The 20,089-nt window shown below is 36.9% G+C and overlaps 1 long non-coding RNA gene across 2 annotated transcripts in view; it reads right to left on the bottom strand.

Moving 5' to 3' along the window:
- Positions 1-9,411: 9,411 nt before the first annotated feature.
- The window catches only part of LOC140683696 (uncharacterized), a 67,426-nt gene continuing 56,748 nt past the window's right edge, over positions 9,412-20,089 (bottom strand). Inside the window, exon 4 of one of the 2 annotated variants that reach the window (XR_012055027.1) lies at positions 9,412-19,485. This is a non-coding gene — a long non-coding RNA (uncharacterized lncRNA). The remainder of the gene's footprint in view (positions 19,486-20,089) is intronic. The other variant, XR_012055026.1, reaches the window with a different exon arrangement.

Here is a 20,089-nt window from a genome sequence, read left to right as displayed (position 1 = left end):
GTTGTGAGTGAAATTGGAATTTTTAAGATTATTATTTGGCTAAAGAAGAAGGGAAAATACTATATTTTGTCAACACATGCAACAACATTTTCTTTACAGAATATCCATAATCTCAAAATATTTTTATTATAGATTAATGTTATAGTGTTTTGGAAGTCCAATCGAAACCATGCATGTTGATTTCCAATTTATCCAGTATTGTTACCATATTCCTGGGAGACAAACTAAATATTACTGCATAGTTCCTTAAAAACAATTTTGCTAGATAAAGTGGATATATATACACTAATTGAGCACATACTCAAATTCAAATTATAAAACACATTAGAACCTGCAGTGAAACCTCTGAAATTATATGCAACTCTAAGAGTGAGCACTGACGAAGGTTTTCCCACTAATTTCTACTTTCATGACTGTGCATTTCATAAATTCACAAGTTTAGCTTTTTTTCCTGTCTAGTAAAGATATATTTTAAATATTTTTGCACTTTTGTGAACTGTGTTAGCTCACCTATATGAATAAAAGACACTGGCAAGTATGAGGAAGGAATTATGACAAGATCTGATAGAACCAAGTGTTGCCTGACACTGAGGCCAGTGAATGTTATGACTTGCATGATATCTATTCTTTTAACCTTAATAGGAGTTTCTCTTTTCTTAAATATCCTTATTTAGGCATATATCTCAAACGAAGAAACAATAAATAACAAACATCCAAGTGGTGAATAACACTCAAACACTAATATATACATATTTCTAGACAGACCCTGGGTGATTAAATATCCATTACAAAGTAAGTCATTAGTTTATTAGCAGCAGCAGAAATTTTTCAGGAAAATAGCCTTTGTGATAAGCATATGAGTAACCCAGGGACTCTTGCCATATAAATAGCTGTCATTTTGTATTCCTTGTCCCCCAGCAAAGAAGAGAGAGATACTGCAGAGCTCACCCTTAATATTAACAATTTTCATCACTATTGCATCAAATTAATCCAAAGAGATTCAGTACACAATAACCAGAAAGAAGAGTCAGATACAAATAGTAGAAAGCAAACAGCCTGACTACCAAGCAGTGCTACTGATAGAAGCAATTTTTGCATCGTTTCCAGCAATTCAGGTGACTGCAGTTTCCCCATCTGCAAAACATCTACATTTTCATACAGTCCGTATGTGCTGAGATGATTAATTAGAGAACCATAAAATAGTTAGTACACGAAAATCTTATATAAATGCTAAATCTTAATGCCTGGTAATAACTGAACATTCTGTTGTGCCCTATGACAGAAACAGGACATTGATACCTATTACAAGTAGACTGAAATAAAGCTTGAAGTGATTGGGAAAACAATGGTACCTTCTTTAGATCAATGACAGTCTGAAAACAAATGACCATTTTAGCAACAGATACCTGAAGACACACTCACATGCTATATTACCTCCAGATTGAAGACTCCCTTATCCAGCTTTGCTGGTTTATATAAATTTCTCCGTTCAGCTCCCTATTTTCTTTCAGGGAGCTATTCTACTGAGATGTAGACAGTTTCTATCTCAAAGTCTATTAGTATTTTTCTGGTTTCCTCTTCCAACTGCTCTTTCCATCATGATTGTATTTACCTCTGTCAGGCTTTTTCTCTCTGTTATTTTCAGCTGTCTCATTGTTCCCAATCCCCAGTGACAGCCCAAGCACTAAAGGATAAGAAGTATTTCCTTCCTTATACCTAAAATGTGTAACTAAACTTGATTTAAAATAAACATAATGGTGCAAAACCCCCAAAACAAGACACTAAATAAATCCCCAACTTGGAAAAACTGAGAAGCCAGTTGTAGGAAGACATGACCCACCCAAATATGCTGTCAGCATTCCTGACCCAGGCTCCTACTGGAAGAAATGGAGCTCTGCTACCACTGCCTGTCTGTCATATTCCCCTGACCATCAGCTGGGATGCCATGCTGGATAGAAACATTTGTGTTGTTTTTAAAAGATATATAGTTTCCAAACTATCTCCTCTAGTCTCTGCAGCATGAGTCAGTCTTTTGGGATAAAAAAACAGTAATATCCAAAAATACTTTTCACCTCTTCATGTCTGCCCAGTTGCCTTTTGACAATTTTTTTTTTTAATGACTGTTCTGCAGGTACAAAGTTTCTCCATTGCTATTTATAGCGTTGATGCAACAAGAGAAATACTGACAGTGAAAGCATCTAGAAACTTTAAAACAAAATATTTTAGATGTGGTAGGGGAAAAAACAGATCAGTGGTAAATAGTAAAAACCCAAACTCAAAATTTGGGTTTGACTGTTTTAATATGTCCTGCTCAATTGCTAGGATAACAGATAAAAAGTCTCAGCTTTTCTAAACCATTTTGTGTTGTCTTAAAGTACTTTTTAGCTAATCCATAGCAATGGAACATAGCAATGGTCCATAGATTCAAGAATAGGTGGTAATTTCAGCATACATTTTCCCTTTCAAATTATAATACCTACCTATAGATCACATGGGACTAGAACAGAGTTTAAATTTTACTTAGTTTGAGCAGATAAAAATTAAAAACTTGTTTGAAATGTAACAGTGTATTTGTGCCAGGAGAAATAACTATAATTTATTTCCCAGGAGGAAGTCATTTGGAGAGCTGCAGTGTTTGTACTGTTTCTGCAAATCTGTGGGCTATATTTATGATATTTCTACTGGCATTTTGTTTATTAACTGATCATACATAAGTAGACAGAGATATGACTCTTCTGAGCTAGATTCCTCAAGGTAGTTTCAAGTAATTTAAAATGGTGTTTCCATTTACACAGATCCTGTCATTTTAGAGTTAATGCTTATTCAACATCTAAGCTAAAGGAGAACAGTTCTTTACATTTTAGATTGTGAATAAGGTACCAGTTTTATTACTTCACCTAGCAAGAACTGATTCAAAAAGTTTTGTATACTCAGTAGTGTATAGGGAAAAAACATCTTCCCTGTTCCTCTGATACCAATACACCAGTAAATTAAAAAATCCCCACAGCTCCAGAACATAATGTTGTTTGATTCTTTGATCACAAAAACCAAAAGGCCTTAAAGCATAATATACAGAGCAGTGGTGCATAGGGAGGTTTCAACATGGTTTGAAAAATTTGTTTAATGGTGTTAAATCAGGAACTGATACCTGGCTAATATTTCATACAGTCAGTTTCCTGTTCAGAAATAGAACAAGACAAGGAAAATACATGAAATTCACTTAAAACAATGAATGAGGAAAGCAAGCTATTTTGGAGTAGGTTTTTAAGGAAGCAAACACCACAGAAATAAAAACTCCAAGGGAAATTAACCAATTAAAAGAAATTAGTGTTTACTCGCTCAAAAGATTTCATCTGCTCTTGGTATTTTCTCTGCTCTAACTCAAAGCCTGTAATGGAATCAGATTCATCCATGTTGTGGGAATTAACTCCTTTAAAATTTGACTCAGCTTTTAAAATGCTGCTTTAGTTTTAATACAGAAATTCACAAGCACAGCAATCCAATTAAACTTCCCTCTCCTCAAAATTTTTGACGGCTTAGATGTGATTTTTTTTTTTAATTTTCCAGGCTATCTATTGCCACACAGTTTTCATTTAGGAATCATATTACAAGTGGGTTTTTTTCAGATCAACCTTTTCTTGATTTGTAAAAGCACTATTGTGAACACTGCCATAATGTGTATACCGTCACAATTTCTGCAATGGATTTTCTAGGCAACAATTTCTTCTCCAAAAAAAACTTATTCCCCATGCTGATACAGTATGGTGTTTGGTATGCTGCCCTTTTTCTTTTAGCTCTAAATCAACAGAGAAAAGCCTCCTGCTAGGAAATAGGAATCCAAAGTTTGGAAAAAATACAGTTTTGGCAAGGAATTCCTTCTGAGGGAAACTATAGACCAATGAAGCCAGTTAGACCATCTCTCTAAATCACTTTGGAGTCATTCAGATATTTGTGGGAAATTAATTTTGTACAGAATCTGGGTGAGAGAAAACCATGGTCTCTATATATCCCAACATTTTCAGACTCCCATGAAAATTAAATTTGATTAATTTTTAGCCAAGTCACTTGGAGCCATGCAACTTTGTCCCTTAGAGAAACTAATTTTATATCCTGAATAATTGCCTTGGCCTTCAACATGTAGTAGACTTGAAGCTTCCAAAACATCCTGAACTGAAGGAGTGGGAGAATTATCAGTGTAGTGTTTAACAACCATTGTTCTGTTTTTAGCCTGCAACACTGCTGCAGCTACCGCTCTGGCTATTCTTGGTGCCAGCTGGTTCATACAGCTGTGGACAACATCATGCAACTAACTAACTTGCTATGCTGTCTTCCAGCCTGAATCAGCTAGTTCATCCTCTCTGGTGAATAATAATAGGACAGTTTGCCTCAACAGAATTTTGACAACAGATTTCATAAAATATTTTCCAAAAGCACAGTGATTATTTTCAGACTGGCAAATCCTTTTAAGCGTCTCATAAAAAAAATAGTCCACCTCTCCATCAGCACTGCCCCCCAAAATTACAAAGAACTATTTAAAATATTATACTCATTACAGAAAAATGGTAATACAGAACTCCTGGAACGTGCTGTTTCAGGCAGCTAAAAAATCTTAACAAGCTGCTACCTTCTGTAATTCCTGCCTCAGTGGTAAATACTCTCCACTTAATGCTTAGTGCTTGCACCACTCTGATTCCTATCAGATCCTTCCACTAGCTGCTTTATATAATTAAAACAGCAGAGGGACATAATCTTATTTTGTAAGGGTTGTTTTTCTAGATGCTGAGGTGGAGGGACATAATCTTATTTTGTAAGGGTTGTTTTTCTAGATGCTGAGGTGGAGTCTGGAAGCCCCATCAGGTGATGGGGCAAGGTGAGCCTGTAACATGCGTAATAGTGTGCACAAGGAAAAGTGTCTCCTCCACTTGGGTCACAAGCACTTAACCTGTCATTCATTGCAGTAGAGAAGATGAAAGTGTCAAAATCCCAAAGTAAGAATAGTTTCCCCCAACATGAACTTATTTCTACTGTAAATTTTAGCCACAGAAGAAGTTTGAAAGATTTACAGAAATACATTAACATTTATGGTACATCATGGTCTGGATTGGGAGCAGCCAGTTTGACTTGACTTTGAAGAACAGAGGGTGTAAATGTCGGAACTGGTCTTCCAAACAGCCCTTTCAGAATATAAAAATGGGCCAGAAACTTGAAAAACCTCCAAATATTATTTCTGATTCTAAGTAAGTGTCCTGGTTTAGGGCAAATTTAGGGAAGAAATCTCCAAAGGGGTCCCTCTAGAAAGCAAATTCAAGCAGCCCCTCCCCCAGCCCAGTTTGGGAGACAAAAACCTGCTTAGACAAAACTGGACAAAAACCTGTTTATTTAACAGGCAAAGTACTCACAAAACATGGAAAGAACAAGAATATTAAACAGTGCAACCTCTCTGGGTGTTCTCTGGTGTTCTGGGTTTTCAGTCCAGAGCAGGTTTGAACAAGTCCAAGAAAAAGAAAAAAACACAGTCCAGGGAACTTCACTGCCTCAGCTAGCTAACAAAAACTAACTTAAAAGCAAAGGAGAGCTTTCTCCTGTCCAAACATGCTGTCCAAACATGCTGCAGACAGCACAGTCTGTGAGAAGGAAAGCTGAAGCTCTTATCTTTGTTTTTGAAAACAACCACCTCAGACATTCCACTGCTTCTCCTTCTCCCCCTCTTCACTCTCAGATCTAGTTTTAAAGGTGCCAAAACTAATTTCTGGGCTAAACAGATAGATAGGGATACAATTCAGCATCATAAATTCAACCCAGGACACCAAGAAAACAAGCTCAGCACCTACAACAAAAGTTTTCCTTCAGGAAACAGCCTGGTAAGACCCACAGCAGATTTTCTTTGGCACATAGCTTTTATTTCAGCTTGCTGATTGAACTGTCCTTTTCTTCCACTATATACCACAGCTGCCAGTGTCTATCTCTAAGGTCCTTGTATACCCATGTCACCTACAGCTTTTTAAAAAACAACAGTGAAGTTACACAACAATTGCAAAAGCAGAAGATAACACTCAGAGGTTCTTCAGGGCACAAACTGCAAAGGGGTACTTCAACAATTACTTGCACATTCCAGATTGATGACAATACAGTCAACTCAGATTGATTTTGTACTCTCACAATGTAGTTTTGGATCAACCAACTTTTTTTTTTCAGCCTTTTCTCCAGCCTCTCTGACATTAACCTCTTCACACAAGGTTTTGTTCAACTTCCTACTCTTTAAAATTTGTCACAGGTCCTAACAGAAATCTGAAATCTGTCATAAATGCAGAGTGTTTAAGTAACACTCTGAGTGTTACTTAAAAGAATGAGCAGTATGGAGAACTCCCCATATATGTCTTCAAATGTCTTTTGCCAGGAAAGGGTTGTGCTTAGCTCCTCATTCCACATCCCTCCTCAAGGGCAATGGCATGCAAATCAAGTTCTCCATGCTGCAGATCCAGAGCTGAAGAACATGGGAAAGAATGTTTGGTCCCTCTTCATCTTACCTCATGCAAGATCTTCAGGAAAGAGCCTTCTCTTTGTATTTGTACCAGTAGTTTCTACTGCAATTTCAAAAAATTTCAGGTCATGGGATAGAATGTATGAAGAATTATTTGAAATACAGTACCGATTTCATGGTTTGTGTTTATGAAAAAAACACTATTCACAAAAAGAAAGAATGTGTGCTCACAAAGACCAAGGGACATAACTGCACATTATCACTGTAGCAAAACATTCAACTTTACTTCATTGGCCATGTAGTAAAGGCCAATGTTGACACATTTTTGTTTTATTTACTCACGATGACAATTTCACTAAGATTATATTATTTGCAAATTCAACCTCAAAAGTTTCATCTGTGAATAGAGAAAGCAATGCTAACATTTACTACATCTTTTTCACAAAAAAGGTAAATTAAGGAATTTAGGCTAGATGTGATGGGTAAGTTAATATATAGCTTTATACATATTTAACCTCTTTGAAGAAATTAAAGCTTTGTGTGTTCTGCTTGCAAATATAATTTTAGTGTCATAAGCTCAGTGCACAAAGCAAAGCACTCAGTTTAAAACTATAGCTGGGAAAAGTACATGCTTTCCTCTGTTGGCCTTAACATTATATTAAGATACATCATTACCTATACAAAGAACAGTACTGGGAATTTTTTTAGAAATATCTTCCTTTTATTAACTCCAGAGCAACTGACCTAATAAGATCACAGTTTTTGTTCTGATAGAGCTGAATATTAGGTAGTTTCTAGCTGGGTATCAATATGTAGAGTGAGAGCTCATCAATTTCAGCAGAACTTTGAGCAAACATACTTTGATAATTTGTGAGGTGACTGCGCAGCTTCATAGATTGCAATTATTATCAGTTAAAAGTTCAATTCTTTCCACAAAGTAATCAGCCAACAAAGATTAGCTCATTATGCAAATACAGGCAGTGAACACTGTGTGCATAGTGGTGTAGCAAAGATGCACTGGCAGCAAGCTACTTAAGGTACAGAGAGAAACCAAAGCTTAAAACAGTAAATTTAATAATAAAAAACAATTAGAAGGAGCATAAAGATTAGGTCTGAGACGAAGAAATTAGAAAAGAAATAACTATCAAATTAGTATGCCAGCATGGAGCTGGAAAGCAAGGCCCTTCATAAAATAATCAGAGCACAACAGAGACCATCTGAATTTAAAATTGCAGTTTCAATGGAATGAAAGCATCATCTGCCTGCAACAACAATCAGCCCCTAGGGGTACAAGAGCTCTTACCCTACTGTAGAATGGTGTTTTCTGTACAATGCCTTGCTATGTTTGCACAACCATAAATTTCTTGACAGAACCTTTCTTTTTAGAAGTACCAGTGTATTGACCTGAGGCAGCTATTTTGAAATATCTTACAGTGAAAGTTTTCTATAAACACATGGCAAATATTTAGAAAACCTTCTTTGCCTTGCCTTCAAGCTCTTCCAGTCTGGCTGTTCTGGAAGTGGTGGCAACTATACCAAGAGCAAATTTTCAGGCAAGATTGATCAACTTTGAACTAGCATGTCTTTTCCCATATCCGTGTCATCCTAGCCAGTTCAAATCTCACAAAAAAATTGTAAACTCTGAACACCATCATATAAAATGGAAGTGCTCAAATAATTCCAGTTTTTTCAATCAGAAAAAATAAATCTACTGGAAGCCCCAACTCTACACATTTGCTTAGATACAGTTATTCCAATAGCATTACAACAGATAGTAGTTCTTGGAAACTAGCTCAAACAAACATACTTGTTTCAAAGTTTGGGGCCCGCCCCACTCAACACCTGGCATCCAATTTCTGGTGTAGGTATTCAAATTGACTTATGTACTCAGATCCTTCTAAAGGTATTGTTCATATCTTCAGAAGGATCAAAGCCTTTAAAAATGGTGTTTGGATGTTACATGGCCAACCATGGGTGTGCAACATAAGAATTTATTCAGCTTTGCCTTACAGTATTTTGGTCATTCAGTCAGTTCACATATACATCACTGATACATTGCCATTCAATATCTAACTGCAAATTGTTCACTGCTTTACAATGTGATCTTCAGGCTTTATTCACAAGCCACCAATAATTCCTATCTCAACTGCTTTTTGGAAAGCAGGAAGCAATAATGGATTTTAATTAGCCACATACAGTAGGAAAGCATTTATTCAGAAGACTGCTTTGTTTCTCACTCTCTTCAAATTGTGACTAATCCCATATCATTCTGCAAGAGCTATTCATTTCTTTGTGAAGAGAGAATGCTCTTAAAGAAAATGTGTTCAGAAATGCAGCAATGCAGCACTTCACCTGGTCTAGAGATGAAAGGTACCAAAGCTCTTAAGGAGCAAAGGATGTTTGTTCATTGAAGAGAAGGAGTTCAGACTGGAAAAAAAATTAACACCCTTCACTAACAAAAATGTAGGGATTAAGCACATGCACAGTTTGATAGAAAACACATTTCTTGCTGTATGTTAAAATGAAAGTGAAACACAAGTACTAAAATCTGATATAGATGAGAAGTTTGCAAAAGAGGAATTACAGAGGAATTAATGACAAAGTATTTTGGTTTCTCAGATTTCCAAGTAAACACCAGAAGTTAATTGGAGAAGGAAGAAGTGAAAGAAAAACTCCAAAAACCCTCAAATCACTACAAATTAAAAATGGGGTTAGATAGTGATATTTTGCTGATTATCTTATAATAAGACTTAAAGTTTCAGTTACATACAGCTGTCAAATGCCAATAGGAAAAATGTATTTATAATTTATGATCTTGATATAAAATTATGATGCAGGCCACTTCCCATAACACCAAAAGAATTAAGACCCAACTACTTAGGAGTATTATGGCTAATCTGCCTTTGATATTTTAAGATTTACTGCTGTTCTCTGATCTAACTCTGTAGACTTTTCAGCCTGTGAAACTTCAGGCAGGGAGATCCCCAAACTAAATTCAAACTAAAATTTACACCTGGCTTTTCTATAATTCCTAGAGCTATACCAAATAATACCTAAATTTTGGGTATAATCTCAGCCTGCACCAAAGAGGTCAGTAAAAGAAATTTATACCAGCTACTAGTGCTAGATGCATACCATTTTAAAAGAAACTGTAAGGATCTGTTATTTCACAACCGAAGGCCTCTGTGTTTACTAGGGACACAGTGATCAATTCTGCATGTTCTTTTCTGAAGTATAGAAACAGTTAACTCAGCAATTTGTCTTGTAGACTTGCAAAAAAAATCCAAAGACACCTGTATAATAAGTTATAGTCAATTTTCACAGGCTGATATACAATTCTATTTATGATTAAGTGACCTGAACCCTGCATACAGTACTTGGCAAAAGAATTAACAGATGTTTGTAGATTTTCCTTACCAATTTTCAGAACATACAGATTCTTCTAGCAGGAGGCTCCTGTTTTAAACACTTCAGGATACACACTTCAGTTCCACTACTGCCTCTTCAGTGAGCACAGGTAAGCCAAACAACATTCTTATTATACCCTAAAACAAGTTGCATACAGACTGATCAATAAGTACTCATTTGTGCTTATGGTCTTAGGGCCCCTCATGGTCCTGTGTCTATACTTTCAAGACTTTTGTTACCATCTCAGGATTGCCATTTGAGTTCCTTAATGGTTCTAAATTATCTTTGTTCTGAAGTGCAAATTCAGTAGACCTTATTTCTGATTGGTATGTACGCTTATTACAGGGCAGCTGAAAATTTGTTCTTTATAGCTGTGTTTCAAAAAGAGATTCTATCAGTACAAAGTATGTATTTATTTTCCTTTATTTTATCATGGAAAAATGTATATTCTCGAAGATAAAACTTTCCCAGCCCATGAACAGTTAATGACTTTCAGCAACAGTTGATGTTCTTGACCAAAAAAGTACTTGGAAAGGAAATGTGCCATTGGTATTTTTGTTTCACAAAACACCCAGCAAAAACCCTATCTTGACCCAAAAGGTTTTCATTATATTTCCTCTCCCCTGTTCAGCTGAGGGGAGAAGTTATAAAGAAGTCATGGTGGGCACTTGATATCCATCTGGGGTGAACCCAACCATACTGGTCTGGAAAAAATAAAAGTATCTTACAAATATTGTCTCATTGGATGCCGATTATTCTGTTTTAAAGGTATTTTACTGGTACAAACCCTTCTATCTTAAGCAAAGCAATATTGGCTTCACCACAGCAGACCTGAGTGCTGTCTACAAACAGCCCCAGGGGAGCCATTACCACCATCCATTGCCATAGGCCAGTGATTGCAGTTCAGGAAGATTCTTTCCCTGTTGATGCATCATGCCACGTATTGAAGTAAGACTGAGTAGAAGCAAATTGAGCTATACGCCAGCATGGGGGGAATTTTAATGAGAACAGAAGCTCCTTTTGCATCAGCAATATTCCTAGTAAATTTTCTCTTTTTCCATGGGTATCAGCAGTAGACAAACTTACCCAGTTATATTCTTTAACAGAAACAAACAGGTTCTTCTTTCAGACCTCTTAAGGCGTTTATCATCATCCATTAAGCACTACATTTCTTATTTGCCCTTAGAAAATGAAAATTCAGAAGGTTTTGATCCTCCATTTTAAATTCTGCTTTCTCTTCCCCACTGTCCTCACACAAATAGCAAATGAGTGGGATGTTCCTCAGGAACTGACCCTACCCAAGCTCATTGCCCCTGTACCACCATCACCTGAGCCATGACTGCAAGTTAGAGGCAAGCTTCTCACTCTGGCTGTCTGCCAGCCAGCCATGGTTTTTGCACCTACTGCCAGAACTGAACTTTTAGTCACTTAAGAGTTTAAGTTCACACTGGCCTTTGATGAGCTCAGGGAATTTTCCCATCTACTTAAACTGCATTGATAACTTGTTCTTCCACTTTTATTTATGTGTGAAATGGAAGATTTTGTGGCATATCTTTCACATGCTCAGCAGTACTCACTATAGGGGAAGCACTGAAAAAACAACAAAAAGGAACAATCACCTTACTGTTATCATCTCACTGTTTGAACAGCATGCTAAGTAAGAGCTACATATGTAAAAAGATTACAGAGCGCATTGCACAGCTCTAACATTTAATTTTGCTTCAAAATATCCAAGCAACCTTTACTAATTGCATTGATGGTTACAAAAATCATATCCCTAAATTAGCAATGGATTATTACCAATATTTTTTCTCCTTCCCAAGAAAAGCGAAGTGGTTGTTCCAAAAGATTTAATTAAAGGTGCATTAAGCCAGAAGCATCAGAAAGAAATACTTACGCTATTAACATTCTAGTTCCACTTTAATGGTACTGGCTTTAACAGCAGGTCAGTAACAAACTCAAATTTTTCATTACAAGGTAATAACAAAGAAACCTAGCCAATTATTTATTCCTTCCTTACTTAGCACAATTTCCTTTCACTCAATTTGTATGTCACTGTTTGTTCTCTCTATCCTGCTATGCTGACTGCAGTGATTAGCTCTAATTCAGTCCTAAGCTCTGAACCAGATATTAACATGCCATACCTGCACCTACCTGGGGCAAGGTCAGCTCTGCCAGCAGTTGGATTTCTGAAGGTCCCAGATGATTAGCTCATCCCAGGCTTTTTAATGCCATGCTTCCTAAGTTTTCTAACACATCATGATGTGGCATAAAATGGTCCATTTTTTCCTGTGAGGATGCCTGTTAATCTTATAGCAGCTGTGAGAAAGAAGGGAGACTTTGCAAGCAGGTATCAATTTTGTGTGTGTGGTGCATCAGGAAAAACTGACATTTGGTTCTTCTTGATCAAGAATTGATCACTCTCCAACTCCTAGAGAGTGATTTGGTGTCTAAGCCTCTTTGAGGTATTTAGGATCATCCTCTGGGCTCTCAGAAATATCGGAAATATAATCCCTTTAAAGAAAATAACAGCCACCATAAATTCATAAATTGAGAAAGGAGAAAAATATATGTCCATTTTGCCTGGCACTGTGGTCTTGAGCAACAGAAAGCTATCGCTTTCTCTGATAGGCAGAGACACTTCTTACAGAATGCCTTTGCTGATGAATTGATGCAAAAGTAACAGAGACAGCTAAAGAGGCAGACAAGGAAAACAAGGAAGTGTTCATATTGCTTCCCCTGTCATGTAAGAACTGATGCCATGCTTCCAGGACCTTTCAACAAGTTGTCCCTTATTTGCTGTCAATGTAACTGACACTCATTTGATCAACCCTCCTTATCCTCACACAAAATCAAATTGCTGTATACCAAATATGTAGGAAGATTGTATTTCGGTAAATAGAAGCAAAAATTTGTGATCAGAGCATGCAGAAATCATTACAATATGTGGATAAATGTGTCAAAAATTTAAAAATTTTCTACCCTCCTCAATTCTAACAGAAGTTGCAAGGCAAAATTTCTATAAATTTTTTGCATTTTGGGAAGAATGAGAAATCATACCTTTTTCCTTTATTGTTAAGTTCTCATTTATTTTTTAATAACATTGAGGCTTAGTTATGGCTTCATGTTTATCTCATTACAAGAGCTGATTCTGTGCAAACCTATAAAAGACTCTCAGACACTTAAAAATCTTTGTGAATCACCATTTAAGGATCCAACTAGCATAGCTTAGACATTTCCTGATTTTTCAGTAATGCTTACACATATGCAAAAGTGATATTCCACAGTAATACAGCATTAAAAGGAGACTGTGGGTTTCAAATGTTAGATTGTTGTACCCTTAAAAACTAGTCAGACATATAAATAGACCTAATGAAAAAGTCCCCAGCCAATGCTTCTTCCAAGAAGCTGTGAAGATTTCTGCATACTTCATATGATTCTGTAACTTTTGTAATCTCTAACTGAAGTAAATAAAACTATTTCTCTTCCACATTTTGTTATTTATTTCTGCATGCATCCCAGATGACAATGGAGATGCATGCAGACCTTGCAGTCCTCTCACTATTCATTCAGCAGAGACTGGAGAGTAAGATGCTGTCAAAGACCTACACCAGAAAAATACTTCCTTTCATTTTTTTCTTTCCTTACTTTAGCTTCAGTAAAATCAAGATAAATCCTCCAAACACAGCCTACTGGGTATCCTGGAGTCCATTCAAAAGTCTTCCTTGAGGCTGTTTAGGTTGTTGCTTCCTGCTGTAGGCATTAGAGCATGAGGCCACCTTCAAGAGCTCCTTAGCAAATATTACTATACTAAAACATTTCCTACTTCCTCAGATAAGTATGAAAAAAATAAAGAAAAAAAGACTTTTGGTTCACTGATCTCCAAGTATCACAACTTTTCATAAAGCATAAAGTTCAAAGGTCTGTTTCAATGGAGCCCTTTGCAACAATTTAATTTCTATTCTACAACAGCACACAAGGAATGATGTGTCTATGCTGTCTCCTGGCAGCACTGATTATACTACATCTTTTAAACCTATTATCAGCTCAGACTGAATACTGATACCTTTCTGTATAGGTTGGCACAATTTGATGAGAAAATCACATTTTCCTGAATTTAAGTCAACCCACTGGCATTTTCTAGTGCATTGAGCTCTCACTGTCTCCCCAGGGGCACATTTGGGGGCAGAATATTTGTATCAGATAGGTCTAAGTGCAACTCCTCCCCACAGTTTCCTCACACACTGCAGTACCTGCAGGCTGGACATGTACAAACTCTTACAGATGCCACCTTTGTGTGAGAAAGATCTTTCCTGAAAGAGGCAATATAGGCACTGGAAAAAAAGATCCCATTTTGTCTGCCTGTTATGGTCAAATATCTTATGTCTTATACCTTTATACCACTGTCTCCCCATCTCGTCCTCCCTCCAAAATCAATCCTACAATGATTTACAGTTGCAGAGGATATTGTCTCTTTCTTATAACTCCATTTTTCCTTCAAGAAGAGATGAGAAAACTCCCAGCAGGATGAATGGAATATTAAACCTGAGCAGAGACAATGCTCTCCTGACAAAGTTGTCAGTGCTTCATCAAAATATCTGCCAACTACAGAAATTAACCCGTACGAGGCTCTGTTACTAAGACTGCAAAATAAGAATTAAATTTGAAGAGTGGCTTTAGCAATACAAAATGTGAATTTACACAAATAAGTAAAAGCCATGCTACTCTAACAAAAACAATGAAGCCTTAGGTTAAAAAAAAAAAAAAGAAAAAAAAGGCAACAAAAAAACCCAAAGCAGATATTTCATCTGCCTTCCCCTGAAACACAGATATATGGAGTTTCTGGCTATAGCAATGCAGGAGTGGAATAAAAGCATAAGTGCTAGATAAAACTGAAATAGGCTTCAACTTGAAAAACATCCAGAATAGGTATTTTTAAAGCCCATTAAGAAGACTAGACTATTCAAAATATCCTGAAATATTGTTCTGCACCTTTGTAAATGTTCAAACATTTCAGTCCCAGAAATTAGTAGCAAAAAGAGCAAAGTGGTTATCTTTTCTGTTCTTAGCCTCACTACAAGCTTTATTAGTAAAAGCCTAATCTCCATTATAGAATCACAAACTGAATTCAGCTGAAAAGATATAATGCATTTGGCCTGTAGCTCCTTTACACTCAATAAATAGACACTTCAACTGCTATGAAAATTATTTCAAGCCACATCTAGAAAGCACAGCCCATACCACAAATTACATTTCATTATAAATGCAAGTGATTTTCTTCAGTTTTTAGGGCAAGCAATGTCCTGACTTCAGATTTCTGATGTAGCTAACAAGGGCAGTATAAACCCAGATGTTGCTAGTATTGCAAGGAACTGAAGCTGACTTATTCATTGCTTCTGGTTTCCTTCAAAACCAAAAGTCCACCTTGAGATGTATTGGGATGATCGGATCTGCAAGAAATTAATCTTACTAGGATGAGTAAAGATGGCACAGACTGATTAGTTCTTACCACCTCAAAAGTCATTCTTCCCTACTGGGTTTTCAGTCAGAAACAAAGTGCACAACTTTCTTCTATTTGTAGTACAGTTAAAAAATTTCCACATTGGAATGAAAACTAGCCAAATTTCTTCATTTGGAAACTAAATTAAATGATGATAGAGACCATGCTAGATGAAATCAAATGATGATAGTGACTTTTGACTGTCACTAAATCTGTGATCTACCAGGCCCACAATGACTCCATAGATGGCCAGACACATAATGTATACAAAAATGTGGCAATGTCCTTGCTAAGGTGAAACCCTCAATACTGGGTGTAAGACAAACCCACATCGACAGAAAACTGTCTGCAATCACTTTTGTTGTTGTTGTTGTAGTTGAGCAATCAATCAATCAAAGAATATGATTTTTTCTTCTTTAGTCACTGACAGACTATCATTTGTATGGACAAAACACGGCATATGAGGACAAATGTGTTTTAGCATTGCTTGTCAGTCCATATGCTCTGCATATGGATTACCATCCACAAAGTTCCACTTCTATTCCCTGTTAAGATGGACTATGATGCATGTGGCCAACAAGCATGCATAGTAAGAAGAGATCTACTTACTTCTACCCAAGATCCAAACAGCAGATACGGCACCAAACAACTTGGCAGTAAACATTCGCTCAGGGAAAATGCATTGCTTCTGGACATCCAGGCAACCCTTTACTTGTCTCCTTACTGCTTCTCTGAGAGGGCCCTTCCTTGTTTTTACCCCAAAACCAAACCACTACATAGTCAGAGACATGAAACTTGATCCCAAATCCATCCCAACTCCAGCTAGCAATGCCCAGAATATAGTCTTACTTAAAAACTGGATGGATTATTTCGAGGGAATTAAAATGTAAGTGTTCAGGGATTCCTAAAAAGCATTAATTCTCTTAACAACCTAGCTGTAGGTAAATTGAGGATAAAGAGACCTTTGGCAGTATGGATTAAAGCACCAGTAAGAAAACATCTTTTACAGAAAACCCATAAATCTTCATGCTAAACAAGTGATTTGTGGTCAAGCACTTGACCATAACACAGGCCACACGCCTCACCCAGGTGTCCAACCTTGCTCTGTTTGATCTATGAATCTTAACATAAGGCTCAAGCATTAAAGGCTTCTCATGCTTCTTGATGGCCGTATTTAATTGCCTGCCTTAAGAAAACTGAAAAGCAGCAGTGTGTTTCCTTGTTATGGAAACACATCTGCTTGGATTCTGCCTTTCTTTTGTAGTTTACATTTTTCTGCTACTTTAATAGGATATTTAGTTTCAGAAATTCCAATTGCTAGGTACTTCTGTATTGTAATCTATTTACCTTTTAATTTTCTTCACCTTAAAATAAACATCAAATTGTCTGGGTTTCTTAAAATCTCACTATAGTGGAAAAAAAATTGTTGAGTTTTTACTTTTTCCCCCCTCTTTCTCTAAGAGTTAAATTGTTCTTTTTTCTTATTGAACCAAATTTTTAGTGTGCTCCATTGTAGCCATTTAATTTCTTCATTGATAGATCCCTGCTTTTGGACCCACAGAGTCTGTTCTAACACAGGAGGGAGCCAATATTTCAAAGTGGACTGATAACCTACATGACACATTCTCACCTCCAGATGCATTTTGCAGAATTAACCTGTTTTTTTGTTAGTATTTTTTTCAAATTTATTTATAAATAACTGGACTTACAAGAGGAGAACTTCAACATGGAATTGTTAAATGTAATAGCATAAACATTCCTCCCTAAGATTTTGGTTTATTAAAATACATACTGAAATTCTCCCTAGAGCATTTCTTGCACCAAAGAAGAGTAACAGCTAATATTTTTCTTCTCCAAGTAAAAAAGAGCTGAGACTCTCCCCAACATTTTTAAGAGGTGGAAAACAGATAATTAGCTAGTTGGATTGAAGAAATAAAACATGAGCAGATGAGTATTTTCTAATCTTTACTTGTTACAGGCTTGGTCTTTCTGTACAGTTGTTCCAAAGTTATATTACATTGTAAGAGGTAAGTCCAAGGCTTTGGCACACAACATACCACGTGAATTCAAATGAAATGTAAATTACTGTTCTGATTAATTCTGCATTCTTGCACAGTTATTGGGAAAAGTCTGAAAGAGAAGATAAAAGCAAAGTCACAACCTTTCTTTTGTATTCAAATGGTATCTCACATAGATTACAGGTTCCCCTTTTAGTGTTCATGACTTTCCAACCTACAAAACTGAATTAGATCCAAGATTCTTTGAAGGCACATCAAGGTTTCTGCAGGACCCAATCAGACTATTTCCCATCATTATTATATGAACTCACTCTGTCATGTTTTCTGAGTAGTATTTTAATTAATTCCCATTTATTTCATTCCTAAGATCCCTAATAAAAAGTTATTAATATTCAAAACTCTTCAACTTCAGGACATAGGAATCATTTATACAGCACCTGTCTTATTTTAAAGGCTGTCTCCTGTCATTTAGATGAACATCTGCATACTAAAAGAGTTTTTGCACTTCCAACCCAAGAAGGCCCACAATATGCATGTTCTGCTTGTTTCTGTGAGTGCAAGAGTTTTAAAGTTCTCCATAATTTTCACTTGTTTATTTAAAATGTGTAGAGGGGGGAAAAGAAACAAAAACACCTTCAGGAAAAACCCAAACAAATTAAAAACAAAAATCCACAAAAGAGGTCAACAGTATTTCACCTATAATACTAATACCTTCTGAAAAGCAAGTACATCATCTGTACCTATACTTAAAAACATGAGAGATTTAAAAAGGTAGATTTTTGTTCCCTGTGAGATTCCCACTCCATTGCTGCAGTGGGAAGCTCTAGTGTGGTGCACATGGGTGTGTTAGGGGAATGTCAGGGGAGCAGACATACCTGCCAGGAGCTCCCAGCTTGTGCCACAGTGGCCAATGAGGCCAGGGTGAGGCCAGAAGCCATATCAACCAAGCACCCCAACCCTATAAAAGAAGTCTTTGGGAAGTGCCCATAGCCAGGGTGTGGTGTGTCAGCAAGGGCATGGATTGACACCTTGAGCAGAAAAGGGCACAGGAAGGGCACTGAAGGATAGACAGCTCAACCAAGGAACACTGTTACCCACGACGGAGAAAGTCACTGCCTCACCAAGCTCTGCATCCACTATGACTGATCCAGCTGCCCAAACAGTGCTCCAATGGGGAACACACTTTAATCCACACTTTATATTGGATATTATGCAAAATTTATTTATCAAGCTGCACAGGGAAGTGGTGGAGTCACCATTCCTTGATGTATTTAAAAAATGCATAGGTGGCACTTAGGGATATCATTTAGAGATATACTTGGGGATGCTATGTTAACAGTAGGACTCGATCTTAAAGGTCTTTTCCAATTTAAATTACTCTATTCTTTGCAGCCTTTTGAAATGCAGCATTTCTCAGCAGCTAATAAATAAATTATCTTTCATATCATTCTCTGCCTTCAGATTTTGCAGGTTAGGATGTAAATCTTCAGGGATGAGGATAGAGTAGTTCCATACATCAGTTCAAATCTGCATAGCCTATACTGAAATGACATGTTTTCCACGGACCAGTTCATTGTAGCATCCAAGCATTTTTCACATTCTCTGAATTTATAGACTATTGGTTGCGTAAATAGTGTCCAATCTTTTGCTCACTTTCCAGAGGAATGGCTACAGAATGTTTTATTTTAGTGGTGCTTGGATTTGGATTTTCTTTAGTGAGTGGTGCTGAATTTTAAGCCCTGCTCATGACTAGTTCAAAATATTCCTGCACTGCACTGGGACAGAGCCAATCTTCCTCCCCTACATTCTTGTAGAAACCTCTGTTTTATCTGAGCCAACTTCTGGGACAAGGTTTCCACCTTGAAACACACGGTATCAAGGAATGGCTTTGAGAACACAGTCTAGACAGTGCTGAATGCCAGCTTTGTCTTGACATTCTATGGGAAGCCAATGATCACATAAAAAAGCTGGTCTGATGTGCACTTGGAGAGCTAACTCCTTCACAAACATAAATGCTATTACCTCAGCTGGGTAATCCATTCCTCTGGATGGGAAGAGGTGGGGGGTTCTGGAAGAGACTCATGACAGAAAACATTAAACACTATTTTACAGCATCTGCAGAGCCACAAATGTGTCTGCTACCAGATTCAATTACAGTAATCATCCCGAAACACCCCGCACTGGAAAAGCTAAACACACCATCTCCTGTTCGAATGAGCCAGGGAAGAGAGATATTCTGCTGTCACTGTGCCTGTTGTCTAGCCAGCCTTTTCATAAGTAATTTACCAAGAGCACTTTATGCATCCTAGGATAAGGGCCAAGCACCATGAATGTCAGTGTCTACTGACAAGGTAGATAATGCAATGCCTTTTATTGGGCCAAAATAAAATATTATGCTTTAGCTTTCAGGTCAAAAAAGCTCTGTCTTTTGGATGTTGTATTTCCAGAGTATAGCATTAAAATGAGGCAACTGATTTAAGGCATTTCAGCAGTTCAACATCAATCACATCTTCGGGCTGCATCAAAAAAAAAAAAAAAAAGCCTGCTAGGAGAAAAAGACACACAACATGTCTGCAGGCCCTATTTCCTCTTTTAGAGAACCTGTCGTGATCTCTCTAACCTAAAATAATTTTATGCTTTTATTCAAAAGTGTTACACAGCCTGTGTAAAAATTGTCAAACT

The sequence above is a fragment of the Taeniopygia guttata genome, chromosome 3 (assembly GCF_048771995.1).
Source record: "Taeniopygia guttata chromosome 3, bTaeGut7.mat, whole genome shotgun sequence".
NCBI lineage: Eukaryota > Metazoa > Chordata > Aves > Passeriformes > Estrildidae > Taeniopygia > Taeniopygia guttata.
The sequence above is the reverse complement of the archived record's forward strand: the minus strand, read 5'-3'. Positions and strand labels throughout refer to the sequence as shown.